General features: G+C 41.5%; 1 long non-coding RNA gene across 3 annotated transcripts in view; it reads left to right on the top strand.

Annotated features, from left to right (window-relative positions):
* The window catches only part of LOC110193649 (uncharacterized), a 266,032-nt gene that overhangs the window by 14,023 nt on the left and 229,482 nt on the right, over positions 1 to 22,527 (top strand). For all 3 annotated transcript variants that reach the window (XR_013484729.1, XR_013484728.1, XR_002320507.2), the window contains exon 2: positions 4,649 to 4,765. This is a non-coding gene — a long non-coding RNA (uncharacterized LOC110193649). The remainder of the gene's footprint in view (positions 1 to 4,648; positions 4,766 to 22,527) is intronic.

Here is a 22,527-nt window from a genome sequence, read left to right as displayed (position 1 = left end):
GTCAAGCTTTGTCACTGTAACTACACAGTGTTCAGTTTTATGTCTTTGCCTTTTCTATTTATATTGTAGTAGTCATTGTATTGTTTTCCTTCTTCTGTCTCCATTCTGTATCTGAATTCTCCATATTTACTTTTTCATAGGTCAAGGTAATAATCCATCACATTCAATAATCACAATTTTTTTTAGCTACCCACCAATTAGCAGACAACTATTTTTGTTTCTTTGCTACTCTGAAAAGTACTTGTATGAATATTTTGTTGTCTGTCTCTCACCTCCTTGAGGTTTATGTCCCAGTAATCTGGATCAAAAGATTTTAGACGTTTTTGTCCCCTTTTTAGTGTAATTCCAAATTGCTTTCCAGAATAGTTGGACCAATTCATAGCTCCACCAATAATGTATTAGTGTGCCTATCTTTCTTCAGTCCTACCAATATTGAATGTTACTGTCTTTATGCCATCAGGCAGCTAGGTGGCTCAGTGGATAGGGCACTGGACTTGTAGTCAGGAAGACCTGAGTTCTAATCCAGCTTCAGATACTTACTAGCTGAGTGACCCTGGGGCAAGTCACTTAACCTCTGTTTGCCTCTGGAGAAGGAAATGGCAAACCATTCCAGTATCTTTGCCAAGGAAATTCCATGAACAGTATTGGTGTAATATGGTTCACAAAGAATTGGATACCTCTGGACAAAACAATCTTTTATGCCTTCATTGCTACGTGTGAGACAAAACATCAGTTTTATTTTTATTTGTATTTCATTATCAGTGATTTAGAACAGTTTTTCATGTGAATGTTAACACTTTTAAGTTCTTCATTTGAGAACTATCTTGTTTATGTCATACATTGGGGAATGGTGCTTGGTCATCTATTTGTGTTAGTTCTCTATGTATCTTGTATATCTTTATTAGAGATATTTGATATAAAGATTTCCCTTCTATAGATTCCCTTCCCTTCTTAGTTGCATTGATTATGTTAATACAAAAGCTTTTCAATTTCATGTAATTGAAATTATCTATTCATCTTTTGAGATTGTTTCTATCCCTTGTATGTCAACCCTCTCATTTTACATAAGTAGTATATGCTCTGAAGCTACTATCTGAATTCCCATTCTAACTGACAAGTTTGATCCCCAGAATTAGGCTGTTACATCTCTCCTCAAGACTCTAAGGGTAACAATGAGGGGCAGAGGAGGGTGTCTTTCTAATAGCTCATGAGCCACCATTACTGTACTTCCCACCAGGCTACAAGCCAAGACTAAAGTGGAGGGAGAGTTGATGCATGACTTTTTGTTCTCTGATGATTGTACACTCAGTGTAACCTCTGAAACTGAGATGCAACAAAGGATGGATCAATTCCCTGCTGCTTGTGCTAATTTTAATCTACTAATTAACACCAAGAAAACAGAGCCTTTCTACCAGCCAGCACTGCAACATCCATATGTGAAACCATTGGTTACAGCAAATAGAGAAATTTTGAATGCACTTGCTTTGGCAGTATACTTTCCAGGGATGTGTACATATAGATGATGAGGCCGATGCACAAATTTTCAGAGCTAGCTCAGTGTTTGGAAGGCTCTGAAGGAAAGTGTGGGAGAGAAGAGGTATTAGACTGCCCTACCAAACTAGCCATTGTGCTGAGCTCACTGTTGTACACTTGTGAAACCTGGACAGCACACCCAGCACTGTGCCAGGAAACTGAATCACTTGCATTTGAATTGTCTTAGGAAGATTCTGAAGATCACCTGGCAAGATAACATACGGGACCCTGAGGTTCTTTCTCAAGCCAAACTGCCAAGCATTTAAACTCTATTGTAGAGAGTGTAACTCTAGATGGCTGGCCACATTGTTCGAATACCAAATGTATGTTTTCCTAAAAGACTGTTTTATGGAGAACTCACATAAGGCAAGTGCTCACATGGAGTTCAGAAGAAGCAATACAAGGACACTCCCAAGGTCTCTCTGAAGAACTTTGGAATCAATTCTGAGACATGATGGACACTGGCGCAGGACCATCTAGCATGGCCCACTTGAAAGAAGGTGCTGTGCTCTATGAGCAAAGCAGAATTACAGTACCTCAAAGGAAACATGAGTTGTGCAAATTTAGAGACATCTCTACTCCGAATGTTCACATGGACTTTTTGTGCCTAACCTGTGGTAGAGCCTTCTGAGCTCACATTGGTCTGAGGAGCTACAGCTGGACACACTATACATTGACCCCAACATAGTGATGACATTTCTGTCCTCTGAGAATGAAGGACAACAACCTAAATAAAGAATTGTTTCATCAGATTTGTTGTTTGTTTTTGTTGTTTGTCCTTCGTTCTTGAAGATGACCAATGACATCATGAGGGTAATGTCTTGACTTTTGGGTGAATTGGATTTAAGTGAAGTAGAACTGTGCAAGGTCACCAATCTCATTCTTTCCTCTAGAGTACAGTGGCAGGATACAAGTCAAGATGACTAGTGGTGGCCCAGAGCTAGACTTAAGTAGCTTTTTTTTTAAAAAAAGAATATTTACTAAGGTGGTATAGTTAATTCAAAACATCTTCCCACCCTCCAACCCCCCAAAGTCTGTGACACATGTTCTCACAAATACATACAGGGTCCTGGGAAAGTTGGTCCGAACTTAGAGAGCACATGAGGTGAAGCTCCTTTTTTCTCCTTTGTGGAATGCTCAAGAAGTTCCCCTTAGGTAGTTTCTTTGCTGAATTCTTTTAGAGCTGTGAATCTGCATCTGGTCTGTCCTTGGTTTCCAGTGCAGATATTTCCACCAAGCACTGCTGTCCTACGGATGATTCTAGGACCCTTCTGGGAAGATGGGAAATCCCAAATCCTACAGACTCTTTGAAGCTCACAAGATCCTGTCTGGCCAAGGGACATGGGGCAAAGCCGAAGTACTCTCCTCTTCTTTCCCTCCCCTCAGGTGATCTCCTTAGGAGGCTTCTCTGGAGCACTTCCTCATTCACTGCTCATTAGTCTGAACTGGCTTGATATTTTATAGGTGACCCTGAGCTCATGACCAAGTTTTCTCAGCCATTTTGAACACTCTTCCAGTTCAGTCACTTCAGTTCTTCCAGTGGCTCATCAGAGACATCTAAATGGATCAAAATCTTTTCACAGTGCCTTGGATTGATTTGATTCTTTGAAATCCATTCCTACCTAGTTAAGGTACCAGGGCTTAGCATTTTATGACTTACTTTAAGTGGGATGTGGTGGGGGAGGAGAATAATTTGACTAATTTACTAAATGGACTCCACCCTTACACAGATAAGAGAACTGTAACCAAGAAGGGGGAAATGATTTGCCCAAAGCCACAAAATGAGTTAGTGGCAGAGCTAAGGCAAGACCAGGACTTTCTCCCCATTTCTGTACTAGATTGCAAACTCTATAAAGACAGGTACTATGTTTTAGACAAACTTTGCATTCTCCCAACACTTAGCATAATGAATGAGTGACTAAATAAATCTCTTACTAGATCTATTTCCTCCATCCCCACAAAGGCCAGATAGTACAGTTCAGTATGTACAGGAGAAAGAATGCTGGAACTGTAGTTAAAGGGTTTGAATCCTGGTTCTTGAAAAGACTAAATCACTCTGGCTCTCATTGATTGGCCAACAGGTCCCAGCCCAAGCCTCATTTGGTCATTGTTTGGGCTCTGATGGTTCAGAGTGAGGGGAAACAGCAATTGCTTCTGCTTTGGCCAGAAACCCTGAGGGTCTTCGCCTCCCAGATTGATTTTTTTTTTTAAAACCAGGTAAAAGGTTTACCTAGCCTGAATCATTGAATGGGCTTTGCGTGGGGGCCATCTCCAGTCAGTCATCCTTATGTTGTCATTGGATCCAGATGGCTCAGGAGGAGAGAGTGAAGCTGGTGACTTTGCACAGCCCTGCCTCACTTAAATCCAATTCACTTGCAACTCATGACATCACCTTCCCGATGTCATGGTCCTCTTAGAGAATGAAGGACAAACCACAATTATGACCTTGTCATTTACCCCCTGCAGAACTCAGGATTTTTTTTTTTTTTGGTAAAATGGAGGGTTAGCTTAGATGATCTTAAAAGATCCTTTCCGTTCTGAATCTATGACCTTAAAAAAAGTGCTTCCTAATAATAACAAACACACTGTTTAGTTGTTTTTTTAGTCACATACTATTCTTCATGACCCCATTTTTGGGTTTTCTTGGCAGAGATACTAGAGTGGTTTGCTATTTTCTTCTCCATCTCATTTTGCAGATCAGGAAACTGAGGCCAACAAGGTTAAGTGACTTGTCCAGGGTCATACAGCTAGTAAGTGTCTGAGGTCAAATTTGAACTCAGGAAGTGAGTGTTGATTCTGCGCCCAGTGCTCTATCCACTGTACCACCTAGCTGCCCCCAAACATTTATACAGCTCTTACTATAAGCCAGCCATTGTGTTTTACAAATTGTACTTTGTCACTTTGTACTTTACAAATTTGTAACAATGTACTTTGTAACATTGTACTTTATAAATATTATCTGATTTGTTCCTTACAACTACCCTGGAATGTGGGTGTTATTTTATTAGCTTCATTTTACAGCTGAGGAAACTGAGGAAAAATGATTTTCCCAAAATCACATAGCTGGTAAATGTCTGAGGCTAGATTTGAACTCAGGTCTTCTCTCTCTACCCAGGGGTGGGGAACCTGTGGCCATGGCCTTGAAGCCTGATCTACACCATAGTTGTCCTGTCTTTTGCTGACTTAGATGGAATTTGGATCTGTGTCTGGAATCTTCTTCACTTCTCTTCTGGTAAGCTCACCATGATGTCAGAAGCCACTGTCCTGTCCCCTCCCCAGCCAAACAGAGACTCAGAACAAAAGTCCTTCTCAAAATGCTTCACCTGTATTGTGCTCCTGGGACTTCTATGCTTGAAAGTTTTATTTCAATCTCAGCAGGTGGAGTAGGGGAAAAGAGAGGGAGGGAGGACAGAATGTTTAAGTATCTGTTCAACCTCTCTCAGTGCTCCCCAAAACCCCAAAATAAATTACACAGAATCAGAAATCAGCCTCTCTTCATCAAGAGAAATTACTCATTTCAAATATTTGCAGCCGCTTGAACTGAAATTTAGTGAGATGAGAATTTAGAGGAATAATCTGGATCCTTTTGAAAGACACTTTTTACTCAGCAGTTTTACTGAGATGCTCCATCCACCTCCCATCCCATCCTTCTCCCAACCCCTCCCTCCATCATACATTTCATGCCTCTCTCTGTCTACCTCCTCCTGCTATTCCCATATAATTCATCCTTCTTGTATCTCTGTTCCTAGACCTTTACTCATAACTTGTTGTGGGAAGAATTTATTATCATGTTTATTGTAAAATTATTATAACATGTCTTTATATTGGCAAAGTTTTAAAAAAAATTATATTTATTATTTCTATTAATCATTGTTCTTCCCTCCTTGTAAGACAAAGAGGAATGGTGGTAATTCTCATTGTGGTTTCTGGGAACCCACCTGACTTCTTTTCTTCCACTTCTTATGACATTCAGGTACTGAAGAGGGTTTGTCAAATCTAGGCAAACAGGCCCTCTGAAGACAAATTTGTAGAAAGTGAGCTTGGAATTGCTGGTGCTCACTGGGCAAGTTAGAGTGTAATATAAAAGCAGTCAGAGAGGCAAATCATACTTGGGATCCATTTTAGGCAGTCTTAGAAAGAAGTTCTCTTTCTCTGGTTTTGAGTTTTGGGTGTAAACCACACCTCCCTTCCATCTCATCACTGCTGGTTGCTGTGTTTAAGGAGTGTGTGTTGGGGTGAAATTACTATTCTTTTTTCCTTTGGGGTGTGTGTGTGTGTGTGTGTGTGTGTGTGTGTGTGTGTGTGAAAGGAGGAGGAGGGAGGGAGAGAAGGAGACAAGGAGAGAAAGGGAGAGAGAGAAAGGAAGAAAAAAGAGGGGGAAGAGAGAGAGAGGGAGAGAGAGAGGAGAGAGAAAGAGAGAGAGGGAGAGAAAGGGAAAAAGGGAGAGAGAAAGAAAGGAAGAGAGAGAAAGAAGGCGAGAGAGAGGTGGGGGAAGAGTAAGGGACAGAAAGACAAAAAGAGAGAACAGAGGGAACTCTGGTACAAAGACAAACTCTCAATTCAGGTGAAGCAATGATAAACTTTTTCTCCTTTTACACCTAAATAAGTTTTCTGTTTGGGTCAATGGAAGACTGAGGAATGTGGTCCTGGTAAAGAGGCAACTCTCTGCTAAAGCCAATTCTGCTGCCTCATTGTGGCATGAAAATGACCTGGTTCCTTGAAGACTTTGCCAATGGCGTACAAGCTCTGGCAGGTTCCACCTAGCTGGAAGCGCTTCCCTCTCCTCTTATTTACTTCTTCACCCTTTACAATCTAGCTTCTGACTTTGTCACTCAACTGAAACTGCTGTCTTCAAAGTTGCCAACTATCATCTCTTAATTGCCAAATCAGATGGCCTCATCTCAGACCTTCTCTTTCTTGACCTCTCTGCAGCATTTAACACTGTTAACCATCCTCTCTTCCTAGACACTCTCTTCTTTAAGTTTTATGACATTACTCTCTCTTGGTTCTATTACCTGTCTGGCCACTTAGCCTCCTTTACATGCTTGTCACCCATGTCCTAACTTCTGTGGGTATGCACTTAGGCTCTGTTCTGAACAATTTAATCTTTTGTCTCTATTGCCTTTCAATCTGTGAGCTCATGAGTACCCAGGGGTTCAACTATCATCTCTATACAGGCTAATTCCAGATTTATATATCCACTACTACTTTTATATCACAAACTGCCTATTTGGACATTTTCTGCTGATGGCTAGTAGGCATCTCAAATTCAACATGTGCAAAACAAAACTGTGTTTTCTTCCAAACTCATCTCACTACCTATGTCTGTTCACCATTCTTCTAGTCACCCAGGTTTGGAACCTTGGGGTCATTCTCATCTCTTCCCAATCTCTTACCTTCCACATCCCAATAGTTGCAAAGTCTTCTCCATTCTACCTCCCCAACTGCTCTTCCTCTTCTCTCTATATGGAAGGCTACCACTCTAGTTCAGTTGTTACTGTTCAGTTATTTTATACATGTCCAGCTCTTTATGCCCCCATTTGGGGTTTTCCTGGCAAAGATAATAGAGTGATTTGCCATTTCCTTCTCCAGCTCATTTTACAGATGAGGAAACTGAGGCAAACAGGGTTAAGTGACTTGCCCAGGGTCACACAGCTAATAAGTGTCTGAGGCCGGATTTGAACTCAGGTCTTCTTGACTCCAGGCCTGACTCTCTATCCACTCCACCACCTAATTGCCCTGAACCCTAGTTCAGGCCCTCATCCAACTCTTGCCTGGACTGTTGGAATAGCCTCCTAATTGGTTTCCTTGACCCTAGTCTCTTCCCTCTCTAATTCATCCTCCACAAAGTTGCAAAGTGAAATTCTTAAAGCTCATATCTGACCATTTTACTCCCTTGCTCAAAATAATCTAGTGGCTCCTTATTGCCTCTAGGATAAAAATATGACCTCTTCTTCTTGGCAGTTAAAGGCCTTCATGATCTAGCTACAGCCTAGCTTTTCAGGCTTATTATATATTATTCCCTTTCATATACTCTCTATTTCAGCCAAACTGGCTTATTTGTTTCTCATAAACAGCATTCTATCTCTTATCTCTGTGCCTTTGTACAGACTGTGCCCTCTTCCCGGAATGCCCTCCCTCTTTAACTCTGCCTTAACCCTAGTTGAGTACGTACAGTCTTATCACCAGAGAGTCAATTACCAGGTGATGTATTTTTTTCTTTTGGCTCTGTCACTTCACTAAGACTGTCATTGAGAAGAAGGAAGAGAAGGAAGGGAACATTCATTTAAAAAAAACCCAAACAACAATTTATTTATTTATTTTTTGTTTCCAACATTCACTTCCATAAAATTTTGAGTTTTAAATTTTCTCCTCCTCCCTTTCCTTCCCACTCCCTAAGATGGCATGCAGTCTGATATAAGTTCTACTTATACGTTCATATTAAGCATATTTTCACATCAGTCATGATGTAAAGAAGAATTAGAACCAATGGGAGGAACCATGAGAAAGAAGAATCAAAACAAAACAACAAAAGGAAAGGAGAACAAATAGTATGCTTCTATCTGCATTCAGACTCCATGGTTCTTTCTCTGGACGTGGACAGCATTTTCTATCGTGAGTCTTTTGGAGTTGTCTCAGATCCTTGCATTGCTGAGAAGGGCCAAGTCTATCAAAGTCGGTCATTGCACAATGTGGCTGTTACTGTATATAATGTTCTTCACTCAGCATCAAAGTCTGCCTGCTCATCATTTCTTATAGCACAATACTACTCCATTACATTCATATACCACAACTTGTTCAGCCATTCCCCAGTTGATGGGCATCCCCTCAATTTCCAATTCTTTGCCACCACAAAAAGAGCTGCAATAAATATTTTTGTACATGTTAGTCCTTTCCCTGTTTTTATGATCTCTTTGGGATATAGCCCTAGAAGTGGTGTTGCTGGGTCAAAGGGTATGCACAATTTTATAGCCATTTGGGCATAGTTCCAAATTGCTCTCCAGAATGGTTGGATGAGTTCACAGCTCTACCAACAATGCATTAGTGTTCCAATTTTCCCATATCTTCTCCAACATTTATCATTTTCCTGTTTTGTCACATTAGCCAATCTGATAGGTGTGATGTGATACCTCAGAGTTGTTTTGATTTATATTTCTCTAATCAATAGTGATTTAGAACATTTTTTCATATGACTACAGAGGAACATTTCTTTAAAAAATTAAAAACTGTCAAGAAATAACAAGACTAGAAGACATAGTAACCATTTTGTAACATGTTAAGTGAGTTGAATAGTTTGAAAACAAGGATGATGGGAGTGAAGCACATTTGCTGGAAACACTGGGAACCAGAGACGTTGACTCTTTTAAATTTTTTTGATAATTAATTAATTAATTTTTAGTTTTCAACATTCACTTACATAAGATTTTGAGTGGAACAAACATTTTTAAAAGTGCCTGCTATGGTCCTTACAATAATCTTTTAATTAGCCCCATTTTGTAGCTGAGGAAACTGAGGTAGACAGAGGTTAAATAACTTGCTCAGCATCATGAAGCTAGGAAGTGTCTGGGGCTGGTTTTGTACTTATGTTAGGGTGGAGTTTTGCACACTTCTGGAGGGGTGGCCTGCTTTTGTTGCTACTTTCTTGGAGGTATGGAGTGTTGTTTTATTCCAGTATTTTAGGGACTTAGGCTGGGAAACTGCAAGTGCTCCCAAAGTCTTCTGATCCAGGGCAAAGTCTGATTTCTACTTTCCTTGTCTCAGCTCTGCCAGTTCTTGACTTGGGTTTGGGTCTTAGCAGCAATAGATTGCTGCTGGACTCAGCCACTCTCATTCACCTGGAAAGTTTTGCTTGTTACTGATGGACTGCAGGCTCTCTCTTTGGTCTGGGATTCCTGCTCTGTTTATTCCTCTGAAGGTTTCAGACTGTGGGAGAAGCTTGAATTGAGACCTTGCCCTTTGGGGTCTGAGCCACATGGCTGCTACTTCCTTCTGAACTTGCTCTTCTTTTGGTTTGGAGGAGAGGAGAAAAGAGGAGAGGAGAGGAGAGAGAGAGAGCTCAGGCCAGCCCTCTAAGGCACAGTCATGTAAAAGGAGTAGGAAATCAGTGATGAGCTAGAGACAGAGGAGTTGACAACTAGGAGGAGAACCAACAGAGAACATTACAGAGTAACCAGTAACCATGGGGAGTGAACAGTGTCAAGTATACACACTGGGAGGTTAGGAAGAATGAGGATAGAGAAAGGCAATTTGATCTGGCTTTTGAAAAATCATTGGTAACCTTGGGGATCACAGTTTTAGCTGAGTGCGGAGGTCAGAAGCCAGATTGCAAACGGTAGAGAAGTGAATAGGAGGTGAGAAACTGGGAACAACAAGAGTAGAAAGCTTTTTGTAGGAGTTTGGCTATGAAAGAGAGGAGAGATAAAGGACGATGGCTTGAGAGGATGGCTGGGTCAAGTCCAGGTTTTTTTTTTTTTTTAGGGAGAGATCTTGGTGTGTTTATAAGCAGATTGAAAGAGACTTGGGTAAATAAAGCTTGAAATTATGGAAGGAGAAGGAATGGAAGAGACAGGAGAGATTGGGATCAAGGGTACAAGTAGAGAGGTTGGGATGGCCAAGGGGAAAGGCCACTTTGATTTTGCCCTGGAATCCTGGGCTAATATGTGAGCTCTTACCTTATCTTGCCCAGAGCTCTCTGCTTCCTGATCATTTCCAAACCATGCCAATCTTCCCTGCCCAATGCCCACTCCTTTCCAACTCTGCTTCTCTTTATATGTTGTCCTGATCTATTAGAATGCTCTCCTTGAGAGTATGGGCTGGTTTGTTTGCTTGTATTTGCTGAAGTTTGAGCTGAAGTCCTCTACTAAAAGGGAGTGTCGAACAGATAGCCTGAAAAAAGAACAGATCTTGTGCAGAATGAGATAGTCAGGGAAGAGTAGAAGTACTGGTGTGTAGCAGTGAGGGTCTAGTTGAGATTATAGGACATATCTAAACTTTGTGTCTCTTTTAGGCTCTGTACTTTGCATACAGTGGGTACTTAATACATATTTGTTGAATTAAACAGCTCAGTGCTACCCAGCAAATTAGTGGCAGATTTCTTGAATCTATTTTATATCTCCTGCCTCTGGGATAACAATATTTACTATCCATTGTATAAAGTAGTACTTCCTTTTATTTGTCCAAAACAACTTTATTCAGACTTGGAGGAGGAGCCCTTAGTTCCAGTATTTTTGTATTTGGTGAGTAAATCTCTCTGCCCCACTTCATTATTTTATAATTACTCACCCTGTTCACTCATCATTAGTAGCTGTGCGCTGTCAACTACCTACAGGGTAACTCAGCTTGTCATTCAAGACTCTCTACAGTCTGACTCCAAGCAATCCTTTTGATCTTGTACTTAAGGCAAACTAGACTATTTTTAGATTTAGCTGTTGATATGTGATGGAGTCCAAAAGCTTCCAGTACCTTCTAAATTTCAGCACCCTAGGACAAAGCTCTAATTGCCCCACTCTAGTTACTGTTCTGCTCAGAGTAATATGTACTTCTCGTGTTTTATGGCTACTTGTGTCTATGTCTTATTTCCCCTACTAGCTGAAAATTCTTTGAGGTAGGGCCTGTGTCTTAGTCATCTTTGTATTCCAGAAATCTCTAGTATAGGTTTTGCAGGTAGTAGGCACTTAAGAAATACTAAAAACTCTCTCCTCAACAAATCACCTCGTATCTATTTTGGATGTGCCTTATATGCATATGCTATCTTCTTTAGTAGAATATAAACTCCTCAAGGGCAGGAACTTTTTCACTTTTGTCTTTGTGTCACCATCTCTGTGCACAGTGCTAGGAACATAGTAGGTTTTTGATAAGTGCTTTTTGATTGATTAATTGATTAAATACTCCTGATCTTTTAAGTCTTCTGATATTTTATACCCAATCCATTTTTGTTTCAATGTGCTAGAATCCTTAAAGTCCATGAACACAAGGCCTGAGAAGCAGGACAGTGTTGGAGTCACCAATTTCTTCACATGTGTGTGGTTGTGGGCTATATTGAGGGGGTTTTGTTTTTGTTTTTCATTTGGTAGGTTGGTCTTTTCCTCTGCAGTGACCCCAGTGCCTGGCTGAGAGTGGATGGTATTAGGCAGATGGTACAGAGATTGGTTTGCAGTCAGACTTCTTGCCCTTTCTTAGCAGCCCCCCAAACCCTGACATCTCGGCTGCAAGTCTTGGAAGTCACATGAACAGCTGAGCCTGCCTGCCAGAGCATTATTGTTAGCACCGTTGTTAGGTTGTAAGGGGAAAAAAAAATAATCGTAGTTGGGCTTTGAAACCCATTTTGACCTTATCTCAGTCATTTTCTTTCTGAAGAGCTGTTGAAATGTTGACAAAATGCTTTTTGGCTCTCACATGTGGAAAGCAGAACTAGTCAAACAGCTTCTGACTATAATGACGGGCGAAGGGGAATTAGGAAGCATTCTTGCTGGAAAAATCGGCAGAATGTCGGCACCCAGGAGGGCACGGGAGGCAGCAGAGAGCTGAGGTCATGCCAGTTTCTGTCTGTCGGTCTCTGCAGGTGCCTTTGCAGGCTCAGAAGTGACAGGTGAGAGAGGGCATCCCTTGCAGCATTCTCTGCCTTCCATGATTCTTTGCACTGGGCTACTGCAAAGGTCTGGTTTGCTTCCTAGCTCCAAAGACATAGAAGGGTAGGAGCAAGAGATAGAGTAGTGGCAAAAGGAGACAGAAGAGGCAGGGATTAATTGGATAGGAAGAAATGTAGAGGGGAGGCAGAGGGAGAACAGATGGACACCAGGGACAGAGGTGAGCAGTCACACTAGAACAGTCACAGCTAATATAGGGAAGGAAATTAGAGACATTTCAATCGCTTCCTTTCTCTCTAGCATTTGGAGAGGATTTAGACTCTTATGACATTTTATAAAAGCTGTGATCACATTATTATATTATTTCATTTATTAATTCAACAAATATTTTTAAAAGCCTACGATGTGCAAGCAACTGGGGGAGATATAAAGATAAAATATGGTCTCATCTATGTTCATGAGAATTACCTTTCTGCTTCTAGAAACTGAGTTTTCTGCATTGGTAAAATGGGGACAGTAATCATGACCCTCCTTATAGTTTTTAGGAAATGACTTAGAAAAAAGAACATGGATAAAAAACACTCCCTCCTCAGGTGGAAGAAACAAAATGAAATTATTTTTATCAATCTTTGTTGGTTGAAAATATGCTAGAAAGGTCACAAGTAAACAAGGCAAGCCAGCAGTCTCACGTTGTGAAAGCTGAAATGACTTAAGGACTGTACTCAATGCAATGACCCACTAAGACCCCAGAGGAGCATCTCACCTCCTGGCAGAAAGGTGATAGGCTCAAGGTGCAGAATGAGACATACAGTTTTGGAGATGGCCAATGTGAGAATTCAGTTAGCATGAATATGCATAAAAGTATTTGTTACAAGGGTTTGGTTTTTCTTTTCTTGGGGGGCGGGGGAAGGAAGAAGGATAGAGAGAAAATAAATGTTTGTTAATTGAAAAAAAAAAGTTGGCATGGTGTCCCAGAGAATACCTTGTCAACTATAAGCAAGCATCTCCACTGAGAGGGCCTCTCTGAAATATAAAGGCTGCTTGGGAGGTATAGTATGCTATACACAGCGAACCCTTAGGAGCTGACAGATTCTTCTCTTCCTGTTTGTGGTTACCTCTCTCCTTTCCTCTCCTCCCTCTAAATCTTCTCTCCCTCCCCTCTTTAAATGTTTCTTCCAATTTGACTTAGCAGGGCACTAAACACAATTGTCTTTTTGCTGTTTGCTGGAGTCTAGTAGGCAACAAAGTGAAGTTCCCCACCCCCATCCTCTTCTCAGCCTGGTGATATCTTTTTCTTTGATTCTTTCTGGGTTCACAATTGTTGGGGGCAGTTCTTGGACAAGTGCTTTTTTCGGGTGTCAGCACTTTCTGAAGTCTGTGGTTAAGCTTCGAGTTCAACATTAAATGCTGCATGAATTTAGGATTTCCTTTGATCTGACACCAGGGGTTTTCCACACCTATGAGGGTGGATGTGTACGTATGTGTGTGGGAGGCAGGGCAAGCATAGGTGAGAGTCAGGGAGAGGAGAGGAAGGGGATGAAGTGATAGAGGCTTAAAAAGAAAATGCTTTATAAGCCTCCTTCAGAAACCTTCACTAGGGGAGAGGTTATAGAAGACAGAAAATTATCTAAAGGACCTGCTTTGAATCCATCCTTTCTGGCTGTGCTGTTTTTCCATTCTGAAAGAAGGCAGATATGTTTGAACGTGTCTCAGAGAAAGAGGCAGAAATTGACAATATCCACTAGCCCTTACATTGCAGCTGGGGTAAGGTAGAGGAGGAGACTCCTTCTACTGAGGATCTGTCAGGTTTGCAGCCAACAACTTTTTGGACATTAAATTTTCCAACTGAACTGGTGATAGGATGTGGGGGTAATGACAGTCAAAGTAGAAGGGTATTTGGAGAAGGGAGCTAGCTATCCTATGTGTTGTCTTAATGCCACTGATGTTCAGAAACCTGTCCATTTAGACAGAAGCACACATTTATTCCAATACATAGTTGAAACTGGGAGAGGAATTGCCTGCAGGTGGTGAGATTCCTCAGTTATTCCTATTTGCAGGTGACGTTATGGTCACATCAGGCCCTGGAACTCGGTGAGACTCCCAAATGAGGCCTAATTCTAAGCCCTCAAGCCTAACTATCCTCTCACAAAAAAACCAAGAAGATGATTGGATAACCCATAGAGCTGGTCTATCAGTTTACATGCTTTTGATAGACACTATTAGATAAGGAACTGAACCCAGAATTGAAGAGGAGGAGGAGGGGAAGAGTGAGCTAGATTGCATTTAGGAAACTGGACAATGCTTTTAATTGCCCCAAGATTTTCTTGGAAAACCCCATATTTGTGACATGTCTTCTTCTGGTGATGTTGCATGGCTACAAGTCATGGAATACGAGTCTCCAAGAAATTTAAGTTGTAGTTCACACCTAAAGGGCAGTGGAGATATACACGGTAGACATGAGTAAGCTGTAACATTTTGCCAAAGAAGAATTGCTCGGGAGAAGCAGCAAGATGTCAGGGAGAGATGCGTGACCAGAAAGAGAGGTGGGGATGGTCATTTAGCAAGAATGAGGAATGAATGAGGGACAGTTCTCATCTCTCACAGGTATCCACACAATGTCTGAAGGATTCGAGGATCCTTACATGTTGGGTAGATTCCCTGTGGAGGATTTATAGGAGGACAAAAGACAAAAGTTTCAGAAGATAACGCAGTGTGGGTTGATTGCTATGTGTGCCCACCGATGGGAAGATCTACAATAATTAGATCACAGACCCCTAGAAATACCTATCTATAAATGGTCAGAAAGATCCCATTCAGGTATAGAGAACTATTTAAAATCCATTCAAAGCTATTGGTGCTATTAGCTCCAACTTGAGCTGAGTAAAATAAGCAAAGACCAGCCCAAGATCATCAGAGTAAAATTTTTAGTCTCACAAATTCTTTCTCCAGGTTCTTTTTTTTTTCCCTCTGAACTCCTAAGGGAGTAAATAACTTTCTATTCACATTTCTAATAACGGTGTTTTAATTCAACTAAATAAATTTGTTAAGCTGTACCATGTTGCAGAATACTGTGCTAGAGGGGCAGCCACATGGCACAGTGGATAGAGCACCGGCCCTGGATTCAGAAGGACCTGAGTTCAAATTTGGCCTCAGACACATAACACTTACTAGCTGTGTGACTCTGGGCAAGTCACTTAACCCCATTGCCTAGCCAAAAAAACCAAAAACCAAAAAACAAAACAGAATACTGTGCTAGATATTGAAAGATATATATTAAATAAGATAGGGTCCCCAATCTTACAGAGCTTACAGTTTATTCTATTGCTAGTAACATAAGCTTTTTCAAAATGCTGACACCTCACTTTGTTTTGAATGGCCCTAAGTCATTCTCCAGTCTTGGGCTCGGTCCTATCTGGCCATTCTGATATGGCTAAAGGCATACTGTTATGTTAGCTTTCACCTTCAGGTATAGCATATTTCTTCATGTCTGGTGGATGTTAAGAGAATGATGAGAATGGACAATGGACTTATGCATTAGGGAGATTTAATTTAGTACAAGGATAGACTTTGAGAAGGAGGGGCAGAGGAGGAAAAGGCAATACAGTGAAGTTATAAAATATCCTTCCAAACCTAATAAACTTGGGGGTGAGGGACTATGCTATTATACAGAGGGAAGAGATTGTCCTTTTCTAGGTATAAATTGGATGTTCTTTTTATAAGCACATGGTCTTCCTCTGATAGACCTGAAGCCAAGGACCTTAACCACAGGTCCTTACATGGGGCTTGAGCATTTCTACAGAATTGCACCATGCATGGTTCTGGGTGGCATTACTTTTCCCCAAAAGACTTAGAGATTATAAGGCAGGAATGCCATAAGAAACTTCTTTTTCTTCAAACAGAGCAGACTGTGTTGGGAACAGCAAGGCCTAAATTTCTAGAAATAGAACCTTCTTGGAAAAATGTGAAAATAGGAGAAATTGTCTTACCTGTCTAGTGTGGTTTACATGTGTTTCGGTTGGGAACAAACAAAGAAGTGAGATGGTCTACACATCATTCTGACGGCAGAAATAAGAAGTAGGAGAGTTTATGGCATCCACAGGCATAAAGAATTACAGAATGTCAGCACTGGAGCATACAATGTCAGTCCATAGAACACAAAATGTTGAGGTTGAGAAAGGGGCCTTGGAGATCACCTAGTTCAATGGTTCTTAATCTGGGAACTTGTTTTTTAAAAATTTTGATAACTGTATTTTAATATAATTGGTTTCCTTTGTTATCTTATGTATTTTATTTTGTGCATGGAAAAACATTCTGAGAAGGGGTCTACAGGTTTCACCAGACTGTCAAATGAGTACATGACACAAAGAAGGTAGGGAATCCTTGGTATTAGTCCAATCTCCTTGTTTTACGGATAAGAAAATTGAGACTGAGAGAGAGGAAGCGGGCTGGATGATTTCTAAGGTTCCTCGCTGCTCTAAATCTCTGGTCCTATGATATAGAGAATAAAATCAGTTAAAACAACTCTGAGATATCACCTCATACCTATTCGATTGGCTAATGTGACAAAAAAGGAAAATGGTAAATGTTGATGAAGATGTGGGAAAATTGGAACACTAATGCATTGTTGGTAGAGCTGTGAATTGATCCAACCATTCTGGAAAGCAATTTGGAACTCTGTCCAAAGGACTATAAAACTGTGCATATACCCTTTAACCCAGCAATGCCACTACTAGGTCTATATCCCACAGAGAACATAAAAAAAGAGAAAAGGACCTACGTGTACAAAAATATTTATGGCAGCTCTTTTTGTGGTGGCAAAGAATTGGAAATTGAGAGGATGCCCATCAATTGGGGAATGGCTGAACAAGTTGTGGTATATGAATGTAATGGAATACTATTGTGCTATAAGAAATGATGAGCAGGAGGACTTCAGGAAAACCTGGAAAGACTTATATAAACTAGTGCTGAGTGAAGTGAGCAGAACCAGGAGAAAGTTGTACACAGTGACAGCCACACTGTATGATGATTGACTTTGATAGACTTATCTTTTCTTAGCAATGCAAGGATCTAAGATTCATGATGGAAAATGCTGTCCACATACAGAGAAAGAACTGTGGAGTCTGAATGCAGATGGAAGCATACTATTTTCTCTTTTTTTTCTTTCTTGTGGTTTTCCCCTTTTATTCTGATCTTTCACAACATGACTAATGTGGAAATATGTTTAATATGATTGTACCTGTAAAGCCTATATCATATTGTTTGCTGTCTTGGGGAGGGGGGGAGGGGGAGAAGGAGGGAGAAAAAATTTGGAACTCCAAATCTTATAAAAGTGAACGTTAAAAACTATCTTTATATGTAATTGGAAAAAATAAAATACTATTAAGTGAAAAAAAAAGAATAAAATTAGGTGTGTAAATAGTATATTGGACAGAGTATTGTCCCAAGGTCATAGTCCTTTCTGGATAAATTGCTGAAAGGTAGGATGATGATTTCATGGAATCCTGGGAAAGAAATGGGAGAGTATGAGGAAAAGTGCCCTCCAGAATGCGTGTGCAGCATGCATGTGCTGTCCCTTGAATCCCTTTGTTGTATGTTATGGTCTGCATCGCTGCAGATGACTGTCTTGGTAGCTGCTTATGGACTAGAATTAAGTGTTGAACAGTTGGGTGTTCAGATTCTCTAACTCAAGAGTCCTTAGAATCAAGAAGGCGTGTGATTTCAGGCATCGCAGATAAAGGAGTAGGGGAGAAGAACACAGCCCTAGAGAGGAGCGCAGAAAGGAGGCAGTATGAAAATATCTTGGTTTCCTTAATAGGAGAAGCTAGAAATAAGACAGGATGGTGGAGATGACGCTAGAAGTTGGGGAACGAGCTTAGAGAGTGTTAGGGGACTTTCTGGAACAAGCTTATGCTGTTCCTTTTGCCTGAAATGTTTTCTCCATTCATCTCCACCTCTCCAAATCCCACCGTCTTTCAAGTTGCTCAGTCATTTCAGTTGTGTCCAACTCTTCATAACCCCGTTTGGGGTTTTCTTGAAAGAGATACTGCAGTGGTTTGTCAGTTCCTCCTCCAGCTCATTTTAAAGGTGAGGAAACTAAGGCAAACACGGTTAAGTGACTTGCCCAGGGTCACATAATTAGCAGGTATCTGAGATCAGATTTGAACTCAAGAAGAGTCTTCCTGACTCCAGGCCAGGCTCTCTATCCACTGTACCATCTAGCTACCCCACCTGTTTTTCAAAGCCTCTCTCAAATGTCACTTTTTTCGTGTAGCCTTTCCTGATGACCCTGGGTCCCAATAATGATTTCTCCCCTTCCTAACATTACCTAATAGTACCAGACATTTCATAAAATGTTGGCGCTGGATGGGACCCTAGAGATCATTATTCTGACTCCCTCATTTTGCAGATGGGGGAACTGAGATCTCAAGGTAACTACTATTGCTAATGATGATGGCTAATGTTTATTTAATATATATTATTTCTCATTTGATCTTCACAACAACCCTGTGAGGAAAGTGATATTATTACCTCCCATTTTCCAAGTGAGGAAATTGAGGCTGAAAGAAATTAAGTGACTTGCCCAGGGTCACACATGTAATAAGTAGCATAGCTGGGATTTAAATTCAGGTCCTCAGACTCCATACTCCCTCCCCCCTGGGATTGTTAACTTTTTCATGGTAGTATGTAGTGTATATTTCTCTTATGCCCTCAAAGCACCTAGCATAATTTTAGGCACTCTGAGGTACCCAAAACATTCTTCACAGAATTGGATTCAACAGAGCCTGAATTACATAGTCATGATGCTTTTGTATCTCTCTTGGGGCTTTTACCATTCCATGCTAGTCTATTGGAAAGGCCCTTAGTTCTAGGGTAACATGGGGGAGGAAATTTTGCTCTATGACCTTTCTGAACTCGGCACACATAAATAAGGGCTGCTGAGCTTTTCTGTTCCCATGACCATTGTGTGAGCCCATCAAGGGCCAGGCGGCTGCATTAAAACTCCAGCTGCTGTTGGAAGGGGCTGCTGTGACATCTGTACTACCCCCAGGCCCAGGCGTGTTGATGATTGCCAAAACTCAGTCTTTTACCCCTTTGCCTGAAAAGGCCCTGGCAGGCAGGCAGGCAGGCAGAGGCAGGCTGGGCCCAGGAGTGAGGTGGGCCTGCTGGGGATTCATGGCATAGGACTAAAGTGCCTGGGGTATGCTCAATCACAAGAGCCCTTCTAGGCTGCTTGGCTCCTGACCTAGGGGAGCCAAAAGACTTCTCCCCTCTCTGGGCCACTGCTAATCAGCTGCCAAATCCTGTGGGCTTTCTCTCCAAGATACCTCTTGTATCCAAAAGTATCTCTTGTATCTGTCCCTCCTTATCATTCCTGCTGCCCCACACTCCAGACCTTCATCACCTTTCACCTGGACTATTGTAACTACTTCCAAACTGGTCTCTGCCTCACCAACCCCTCTCCCACTCTGGTCCCCCTCCCCTAGTCTATCATTCTATAAGATTAATCTTCCTAATGCATAACTCCATTCTTCATTCTCATCACTCCCCCACTTAAAAATCTTCAATGGCTTTCAACTGCCTTAGGAATGAAGGGCAAACCCCTTAGCAGGAAATTCACAGCCTGTCCCCAACCTGCCTTTCCAGTCTTATATCATATTCCTTCTCCTCATGTACTCCATACCCCAGACAAACCTGATTTGCTGTCTCCTGAATGTATACCTCGCTTTCTCACCTCCATGCTTTTGCTCACAGGATTTGTTCCACCTGGAATTTCCCTCCTTCTCAACCTCTGTCAATCAAAGTCCTATCCATCCTTCAGGCCCAGCTCAAATGCCACCTCCTCTATGAAGCCCTCTATGATCACCCCCCACCCCAGTAATCTCTCAGGTCTTTTGTTTCTATTTTATATTGTTCCCATTCATTTTTTGTATTGCCAATCACTCAATCAACAAACGTTTATTAAGGGCCTACCATGTCTCAAGCATAGCGCTAGACGTGGGGGATACAAAGACAAGAGCAAATGTTACCCCCATCAAAGAGCTTATGTTTTAATTCAGAGGCCAACAACCCCATTCATAGATATATACCAAATACATTATTTGTGTCCATGACTTATTTTCCCTACTAGATCATAAATTTCTTGAGGGTTTGTTATTGTTGTTCAATTGTGTCCAACTCTAAATGACCCCATTTGAGGTTTACTTGGCAAAGATCCTGGAGTGGTTTGCTATTTCCTTCTTCAGATGAGAAAACTGAGGCAAACAGGGTTAAATGACTTGTCTAGGGTCATACAGCTAGTAAGTGTCTGAGGCCAGATTGGAACTCAGGAAGAATAGTTTTCCTGACTCCAGGCCAGGCACTCTATCCACTGTGCCACCTAGCTGCCCTTCCCCCCCGCCCCTGCCCCACCCATTTAATAGTGTTTTATTTTTTCCAATTACTAGTAAAGATAGTTTTCAACATTCATTTTTATAAGGTTTGGAGTTCCAAATTTTTTCCCCTTCCCTTCCCTCCCCAAGACAGCAATCTGATATAGGCTATACATGTACGATCATATTAAACATACTTCCACATTAGTCATGATGTGAAAGAAGAATCAGAACAAAAGGGAAAAACCACAAGAAAGAGAGAGAGAGAGAGAGAAAATAGTATGCTTCCATCTGCATTCAGACTCTATAGTTCTTTCTCTGGATGTGGACAGCATTTTCCATCATGAGTTTTTTGGAATTGTCTTAGATCCTTGCATTGCTAGGAAGAGATAAGTCTATCAAAGTTAGTCATTGCACAATGTTGCTGTTACTGTGTATAATGTTCTCTTGGTTCTGCTCACTTCACTCAACATCAGTTCATATAAGTCTTTCCAGGTTTTTCTGAAGTCAGCCTGCTCATCATTTCTTATAGCACAATGGTATTCCATTACATTCATATACCACAACTTGCTCAGCCATTCCCCAGTTGATGGGCATCCTCTCAATCTCCAATTCTTTGCCGCCACAAAAAGAGCTGCCATAAATATTTTTGTACATGTGGGTCCTTTTCTCTTTTTCCTTTTTTTTTGGCTAGGCAATGGGGTTAAGTGACTTGCCCAGGGTCACACAGCTAATAAGGGTTATGTGTCTGAGGTTGGATTTGAATTCAGGTCCCCCTGAATCCAGGGCCGGTGCTCTATCCACTCTGCCACCTAGCTGCCTCCCTTGTCTCTTTTTTGTGTTCTCTATGGGATATAGACCTAATAGTGGTATTGCTGGGTTAAAGGGTATATGCACAGTTTTATAGTCCTTTGGACAGAGTTCCAAATTGCTCTCTAGAATGGTTGGATCAATTCACAGCTCCACCAACAATGCATTAGTGCTCCCATTTTCCCACATCTTCTCCAACATTGATCATTTCCCTTTTTTGTTATATTAGCCAATCTGATAGGCGTGAGGTGGTACCTCAGAGTTGTTTTAATTTGCATTTCTCTGATCAATAGTGATTTAGAGCATTTTTTTGTATGACTATATCTAGCTGCCCATTTCTTGAGGGGAGGGGCCACATTTGTCTTTGTCTCTCTCTTATGTCTACCATAATGTTTTACACATGGGATCACTGAAATCCTCTGTCTTTCTTGAGGAAGACAGGCAGATTGAGACCTGCTTCTGAGTACTAGAAGTGGGTCGATTTGTTTTAAAGGCCAGCAGGCCCCTCTTCTTCCACACTCCTCTGCTCCCTGCCCTCACCCTCCCCTCCTGGGGAAAGGAAACAAAACTGCTTGTAAGGTTTATGCTGAGAGATGTGAATGGAGCCGGGCGATAGCAGCCCTGAAGGCTATAAACTGGGTAATGAAATCTCATGGTCAGTGGTATTGCAGTCTGCTTAGAGGCCTGGCAGTGTCAGCCTGGAAACATGCTCCCCAGCACATAGCAAACATTGATCACCGCCTGTGCTTCTTGTACTCTGTCCAGCAGGACGTCCTAGGCCGAGGCCAGGTGGAAGCTGCCAGCTTTGCCACTTGAGGATGAAGAGAATAGCGTCACCTTGTTGTGGTTCCCCATTACGCCCTGGCTCTTTAGGACAAAGCTTCAGAGCCACAGACCATAATTCTTGTTACAGACATCTATGTAGATTCAAAGGCTAATGTGTGCCCAGTTTAGCTGCTAGACAGGTGTTGTGCCTGTTTTCTTTCTCCCCCAATTCCCCCCCCCAGCTCCTTCCCCCAGTTTTGACTGTAACAATGACAGCAATAAAGAGAAACAAAACCTCAGGTTGGCCTTCTCCTCTTAATTGCTCTAATGAGTTTGGGGCCGGGACAGAGGTAGGGCTGGAATTGATCATCTCAGGGTAAAAGACCAAGAAGTTTCAGTCCCACCCTGGTGCCTTTTAACAAGCTGGTCTGGCTCCCCTGCTAATCTGTAACAGCTTTAAATAA

Source organism: Phascolarctos cinereus, unplaced genomic scaffold (assembly GCF_003287225.1).
Source record: "Phascolarctos cinereus isolate Bilbo 61053 unplaced genomic scaffold, phaCin_HiC Scaffold_2;HRSCAF=192, whole genome shotgun sequence".
In the NCBI taxonomy this organism is placed as follows: domain Eukaryota; kingdom Metazoa; phylum Chordata; class Mammalia; order Diprotodontia; family Phascolarctidae; genus Phascolarctos; species Phascolarctos cinereus.
This window is presented reverse-complemented; position numbering and strand designations above follow the sequence as displayed.